The sequence below is a fragment of the Pinus tabuliformis genome, chromosome 5_1 (genome assembly GCF_031772625.1).
Source record: "Pinus tabuliformis cultivar Carrire ecotype Pingquan chromosome 5_1, CPIR1, whole genome shotgun sequence".
Classification (NCBI taxonomy): domain Eukaryota; kingdom Viridiplantae; phylum Streptophyta; class Pinopsida; order Pinales; family Pinaceae; genus Pinus; species Pinus tabuliformis.
This window is the reverse complement of record NC_142305.1, coordinates 551,730,932-551,738,569: the sequence shown is the minus strand read 5'-3', so window position 1 is coordinate 551,738,569 and position 7,638 is coordinate 551,730,932.

The following is a 7,638-nucleotide window of genomic DNA, read 5'->3' as shown; positions in this document are numbered from 1 at the left end:
GACTATCTGGTCTTTACCAGACTTAGTCCAAAACTAGGTATGTTCTTTTTCTTTTCTTTTCTCCCTTTCTGTCTGTCACTACAGCACACCATTCTCCATCCACCTTCTCCCCCCTCTGTTAGGGTGCTCGCTGATCCATTTAACCAATGCCAAGAATTAGTTGTAACTGATATGTAATTTAAAATTACTTTTACGCAGGTTTGATTAACTGATTGGTAACTTAAAATTACCTTACGTGGGGTTAATCACAATAGGTATATTACAAAGGACCCCAACAATGTTGAGGGCTATAGAAGGACCCCAACATTGGACATTGTTGTCACACACAGTCATAGTCAACAGAGTGTGCGTAGAGATAAATCAACATGGTTTGTCCAGAACCGAATAAAAGGTCAATCAGACAATTGCACCGTAATTAAACCCCACCCAATAAAAGGTTAATCGGACAACCGCACAGTAATTGAATCCAGTTCTCATATTACCAATGTATTCAAAACGGAATGCCGTAGTCTAACTAGCAGGGTGAATTGCCCATAAAGTTATGGAAATTCTGGTTATATTTATAAGAAATCTGGCAACAATTTTTGTAAATCTAAGTTTGTTGTTGAACTTCAAAATTTTAGGTTTCCATCGATTTTCACCATAAAAAAACAAGATTCAAACACTGCTTTTACAAGATTTTTTGAATTTTTTTTGGTCAAATTCCAGACACTTTTGACCTTCCTGCAAATCCTCAACGTCGGTAGACTACTCCAAACGGAATAGCCCCATAAAAAGCAACTCGACCAAACGGTCCAAATAGTCGTGGTGGTGTGGCGTTGCAATTCAACGTCCTTTAATTGTTCCATCAATCAAGTGACAAAAATTAACGGTGTAAATGTGAACTAGCAAATGAATTGGAATGTGAATAGCCAATGTAATCAAAACTGAATGGCCTCATACTCAACAACTCGACCAAATAGTCCAAATAGTCATGGCCCTGTAAAGCTGGCATTCAACGTCCTTTAATTGTTCAATCAATCAAGTGACAGAAATTAACGCTTAGATGTAAGCTAGCAAATGAATTAGAGTGTGAATCGTTGTGGTTGATATAAATGTGTCTGATGCTGGAATTCAATTTTTTTTAAAAGAACTCTGTATTTAATAAATCTGATTAAAGCACAGCCATAGGGATAACATTTGGCTGCGTTATCTAAGCAATGATTACATCGCAACAATTTATTTGACATAGCTAAATGAAAATAAATTATACACAATGCCAACACAAAATAATTATTCCCCACAAAGAATTTAAATGCATGATACAACTCAAAGAGGAAGGGCGTTTGATTTTGCTTAGAAAATTATTACAGAAATAAGACGTTATACACGTAAATGTCGTTTCGACTTATTTTTATTCCCTAGCAATTTTGTAGTTGGATTTAGGTCGTGCACAATATTGCTCTCATGAGTCGATATTCTCAGTGGCTTCCTTATCCTTTTATCCTAAACTTCATTGCTTTTCAAAATAACATTTTTTCTACAACTGCCTTTCTTCTTCGGAAGATTTTATCCTACCTTCTTTGTTGTTTTATTTTTACAAAACATATCTTCATTTGTATATAGCTATTTTAGAATATTAATTATCATTGCCATTCATTTCATCATTTTAAGATTTTTGGCCCGTTATATTCAACATATTTACTAAACTTATAACTGGATTTAATTTCCAAAATTAACATCTAAAAGTAATTCAAATCCACCATAGACATCACTTCCTCATAACCATTTAATCACCAAAAAGTTACTTATAATTTTTGCATGTTGTTATGGCTTCCTCGGGTCCTCTTAATCACCTTTTGAAATTCTTCAAACAAAGTAGTAGTTCGGTTGCTACACCCCAGACCTACTCATAAATTGAAATTTTCGGGTTGTGCGCAACGAAATCGTTTTGCACAAAGATATCAGGGTTATGTTTAGTTTTTAGGCAAGCTTGTTTAAGAGATTTCAGACCTATTTATATATTAGTATATGGTACTATGTCAAATTAAATGGTCTTATAGAAAGAGTTAATCAGGTTATGGAAGATATGTTAAGGATGTATGTGATGCACAAATTAACTAAGTGGCAAGAATATTTGCACATGGTGGAGGGTGTTTATAATAATGGGTAGCAAGTGTTATGTTCCTATACCAATAGGAGTCATAAATTTGAATGACTAAGGTTAAGCTTTGTAATATTGTACATTTTTTTGCTTTCTGCAAGTGTTTTCCATATTAAAAAATTAAAAAAAATGTAAATATGGTATGTCCTAAAAGAATAATCAAAGGACAAAAGGAATGAGAATAGGTCAAAAAAATGAAATATATGAACCCCAAAAGACAAAAAGAGACCATGAAAGTGTGCAAGTCAAAATGCCACTACTATGTACTTTTTATGCATAATAAATGATTATGTGTAGCTTGTTACTTATGTCACAATCCATTTTAGTCAAAATGTTTAAACATAGCTACTTCATACTGTGAATTTTATGTTTATAAGTAGTGAATAAATCTGACCAAACAGTGTACTATTGGCAAATCATTAGATACATAGAGTGAATAAAAGGAGCTCATTAGTTTAATCTGAGCCCTTGGAGGATATAAGGTTAGAATTAGATAGTTTATTTGTAAAGAAAAGAAAAATATTGATAAGGGTTTGCTCGCCTAAATGCACCAAAATAAAGTGAAAAAAAAATGGTGGGATGAGTAAATGGTTAAGTAGTAGAAAAGTTGTAGAAATATCATGTCATTTGATACAAAAAGCACTTATGTCATTGCTCTAAATGCATCATTTAAATATGCATAAATGGTAAACAAAGCAAAATCAATGGTTCACAATTTGGTTTACTTAACATCCCCTCATTCATTTTCACCCCTATGACATTCACCAACTTTCTTTTTATAATAAAAATATTAATACTTATAGTTTTTAAGTCAAAAAGGTTCAGAGCATTTCTCTAACTTCTGGTGGGATCGGACCCTCGGACCCTCGGCTTGATGACTTAAAAATAAAAAGTGTTAAATTTCATCATAATTCATTTATACACCTCACAAAATCCCTTTTCCTAAGGTTAAGTTCTCTTGCGTAGGAAAACCCCTTTATAAACATGTTTTATGTACAAAAAAACCCACCAAATACATTTATCCTAAAGTACTAACTATATGGAAAACACACAACATTTCATGTACCTAAGTACAATACCCCTTCCACTCATTTCACTTCATATTAACTTTTTAATTAAATATATAAAAATTCCGAAAAGCCCATTGTCCGCATATATTTAACTCCCTCATATAAATTAACCCCAACCCTTAGTTTATCTATAAACTATATTACTACCTCTTATCCTGCAAAAAATATTAAAACCCTGCCCTCAGTCCCAAATCCCTCATTACAGTTTGGCCCGATCCACTAAACCTGGATTAGTCCTTAAACTAATCCCGAAACCACCACAATTAAATCCCCGGGCCCCCCATTAAATCTCATCATTCACCCCTGCGCAACTCCAATCACCTGATCACTATTGATCGTCCCTCCTCCACATCCAATGCCTCACAAGCATATCGGGTTGACCCGATGTCCTCTCTTTACCTACCCAATAAGGCGGTTTTCCCCCTAGCCCTTGACGCTACGTGTCAAGCACTAAATGGAATCGAGCGACCCCTTCTCAATACTGCTCGCACCACAAAAGCGATGCGGTGGCCCTCCCAAAACCATTGCCCCTTTCAACCGAAAACCGTCATTGTTCAACAATTAGTGAAACCCGCCAAAATTAACTATTTTTTCTATAAAAGCCTGTTTACCTCTCTTTTCACTCTTTTTGTGCATTTCACCTTTGAGAACTCAAAAATTCATTGTGACCCTTGCAAACAGCCAAATTACTCACAAACCTCCACCATTGCTCCACAGACGCCGTAAACAACCCAACTCGTTCATCAATCTGTACCAGTACTGTACGAACTTCTGTAGTTGCCTTCAACCACCATTTACAGTCAAATCCACCCAATTCTAGGTATTTAACTCTGGAATTCCAACTCCATTATCAAATTCAGAGTCAATTCACCCTCGTGTCATTGTTAGTTAAGTAAAAAAGATAAAATTTACTTAAATTTTAACACTGTGAGCCATAAACAATTACAGAACCTCGATTGCCCTAAAAACTTTGAATTACTACTCACACTCAAATCCACAAGAATTAAGTATGGCTGCCCCAATTGTTATGGATGTAAGGCCCATCACTACACCTCATTTAGACCTGGACCACCTTCCTTCGGTGGATAAAGATTTCCAAATAAAGGATACCACTGTCCTAGAACCCCTGCTCAAAGTACATTGCCAAAGTAGGGACAAGTTCCTGAACCATGCTGATGAAATTGGCTTTTGGGAGTCAAATTTTCCGAAGTACCAGTGCTCCTAAGTCGACATTTTTTCTGAGACTGTTCATATATGCTATGCTTTCTACGTCCCCAGTCACAGAATTGTTATGTCTCATGACTAGAAGGTCCTTTTGACCATCACTTATGAGTCTATTAATGAAATGTTGCAACTCCAATGAGGACCAAGCCTAACCGAACTCTCAATTGGAGACCTATTGGACCTGTATCCCAAACTTAGCTCTGAAAAGTTGGCCCAACTATTCAAGACCTTCATCAGAGAAGAGAGACACATCCCTAAGGACTCCCCCCCCCCATGTATCAGTCATTTTCTCTCCATGAGGCCAAAATATTATGGCCATGATATCTTCTATTCTGGGTTACTCCACCAATGAGTATATTTATGAAATAATCCTTGCCTTCATGTCCATCTACACTCCAAGGTAGCCTCCTGATGTCATTTATGACTATGCCCAATTTATATCTGGTAGAATTCATGAGCAATTCCTTCGAATGAACAATGAAGGGGTTTTTAAGTACTCCTCAGTTTTATACCATATGTTCTTAATTATCAACCAGAGAAGTTCCCATTCACCCTTCAAAAGCTTAACACCAAGGGTCAGCCCAGGTCAGTAATTTTTTGGACCCCATTGATCCACCAATACCAGTCTCCATACTCTTACTCTGATTTCATCGATTTATTTGTACATCCAGTCATGGCAATGTTGACTAGAAGCCCTCCTCCTAGAATCAGTCCAAAAATAAAGAGAGTCCTTTAATTGTCTAAGAAGACCAAAGTTGGTGACTGGTACCTTTACCAAAACCATACAGAAATCAGAATTTATGGTTGCATGCTGGCACCATACAAGCTACCAAGATACCTCCCAATGAGGTTGTTTGCATTAGAATACTATACGAAAATTATCAATGCAGATGAAATAAACTTTCTCAATGCTAAGAAGAAGGCCAATTTCAAAATAAAATACTAACTAGGCCCCTTCATATGCAACTCTAGAGAGGCAGGCAAAGAGGCAAATTTGATATTATAGAATATGAAGTTCCAAAGAATTTTTGTCTGGAGATATGATCCTTTGGAATTCATCACAAAAAAGAGACAAAAGGTCAAGCTAGGACCTTTCATCCACCATCCCATACCTGAAATAGAAGCATATGCAAATCAGAAAAAATGGGTGGAGGGTACCCTAGTAGACAAAGACAACACTAGAGTAGATGTAGAGAATGCTCTAATTGATTTAGAAAAGAAACTTGATAACATCTCTTTTATGTAGGTACCAGAAGAACTAGAAAGAACCATGAGTACCCCTCCAGTTATGCAGACTCCTCAGAATGAGGAGAAGATCCCAAAAAGAAACAGAGAAGGGGCTTCCACTTCAAGAATGGCCACCTCTGATTTGCAGCAAGAATCAAACAAGAGGCAAAGGCTAAATCCAGCCTCTGAGCAAGAGTATATTAAAGACTCAGCTAAGGTCACAGATACAGGAGCAGAAAGAAGTAGGCCTACCACTCCATCTAGAAACATGAAAGAGCCTTCCACATCACAAACTCAGATGTTGAAAAGGCAACTCAGTGTTGAAGTATCTTCCTTCAGAATGCCCGCTGACAAAGACCAAGATAGAAAGGAAAGATATAAAGAAATAAAGGCCAGAAATGAGAGGCTTAAGGCCCAAACATATGCACAATACCTAAAGCTCACTCCTACCAATCAAACAAGGCTAATGTCAACCTTTGACATTAAAGAGGGGAAGCTGCAGATGACCTTTGTGAAGCCTACAGCCTAGAAGCCAAAGACAACATTAGATTTTGAAAGGGTAGATTTTGAAATGTTGGCAAGGGATATTCATCCCATAGACGAGATTGAACTACAAAAATAGGTTGGAGAAATGATATACTCCACCCTAACAGGTAAAGCCATAGTTGTCCATTAGCTACAGAACTCTCTGAACAACATCTTAGCTCAATTCCAGTTATAAAAGCCTCCTCATAGGCCAAGGATACCAGGATCAAGTCCTTAGAGGACTTAGTGATTGAATTGGGACATGATCCCAATGATATAAAAGCTATAGAACAACTTATCAAAAATAAGAAGGATGACATAGATTCATTTAAGAAATAACTAAAAATACTTCATCTACAACATCCAGAAACATTGGAAGTCCTAGAAGCCCACCAAGGGCATGAAGAACTAATGAACTTCGTCTTGAAATTAAATGATCAACTAAAACAGACTGAAAAGGAATTGGATGCTTTGATCTAATTAAACCAAGTAGGTATGGCCGCTTCTTCAACAAATGTTATCCCCACAGTCTCCATAATAGTTCCATCCGCACTAGAAGCATCTTTGGCACCTACAGCTCCACTTGCAATAGCCTTGCCAACAACAACAAAGTCTACATCAGCAGCAAGTGCATCAGGAGAGAAAGCAGCAGAACTAGTCAAAGCCATGGAAGAGATGTCTATCTAGGCTACTGAAATGAACAAGTTAAGAGAAAAGGTTGCAAGTTTGGAAACAGAGTGCAAACTTGCCCAACTGAAGTAGAAAGAAGAAGCACAAAATGCCCATATAATGGATGAGAGAATCAAAATCCTAGAGAAGGATTTAACACTGGAGAAACCACTTGGAAAAACCAAGGAAATGTTGTGGGCCAATATCATTGACTCTGTCAATGATATTTGGCCATCAATCCAAGTAATTTTTGAACAAACGACACTGGTAAAGATAGATATAGAAGCTATCTAGAAAGTGAAGGAGGAATTGGGAAATAAGCTAGAGAATGCATATAGATTCATCCACTTCCTCAATAGCAAGAACAGATATGAGCTCCAGGAGCTAAATATAGAAGATAGGACTGCTACCATTTTATAAATAAGGAAGGTCCTTTGCAAAAGGAACATTATGCTTAATTTGGAAGAAAAGTGCCACAATATGCAGGTAGCCATTGATAAGTTCATGGCTAAATTCTAAATTTTGAGGGAGAAAGGTATACCTAGTCCTATGTTTATCAATGACAAACTGATTACACAGTTGGACTATGGTGATAGACTCAGAAAATTGGCTAAGGAACAAGCTAGTTCTTTATCAATAAAAGTCCTACCAATAGGCAAATTTTTATATGACACATTTGAGAACTTGTTTTTCCTTGAACATGAGGTAAAACATTTGTTCCTCACCAAGCCCAATTTTTCCAAATATACTGAAGCTGATGAAATCTATAGGAGAATGGTG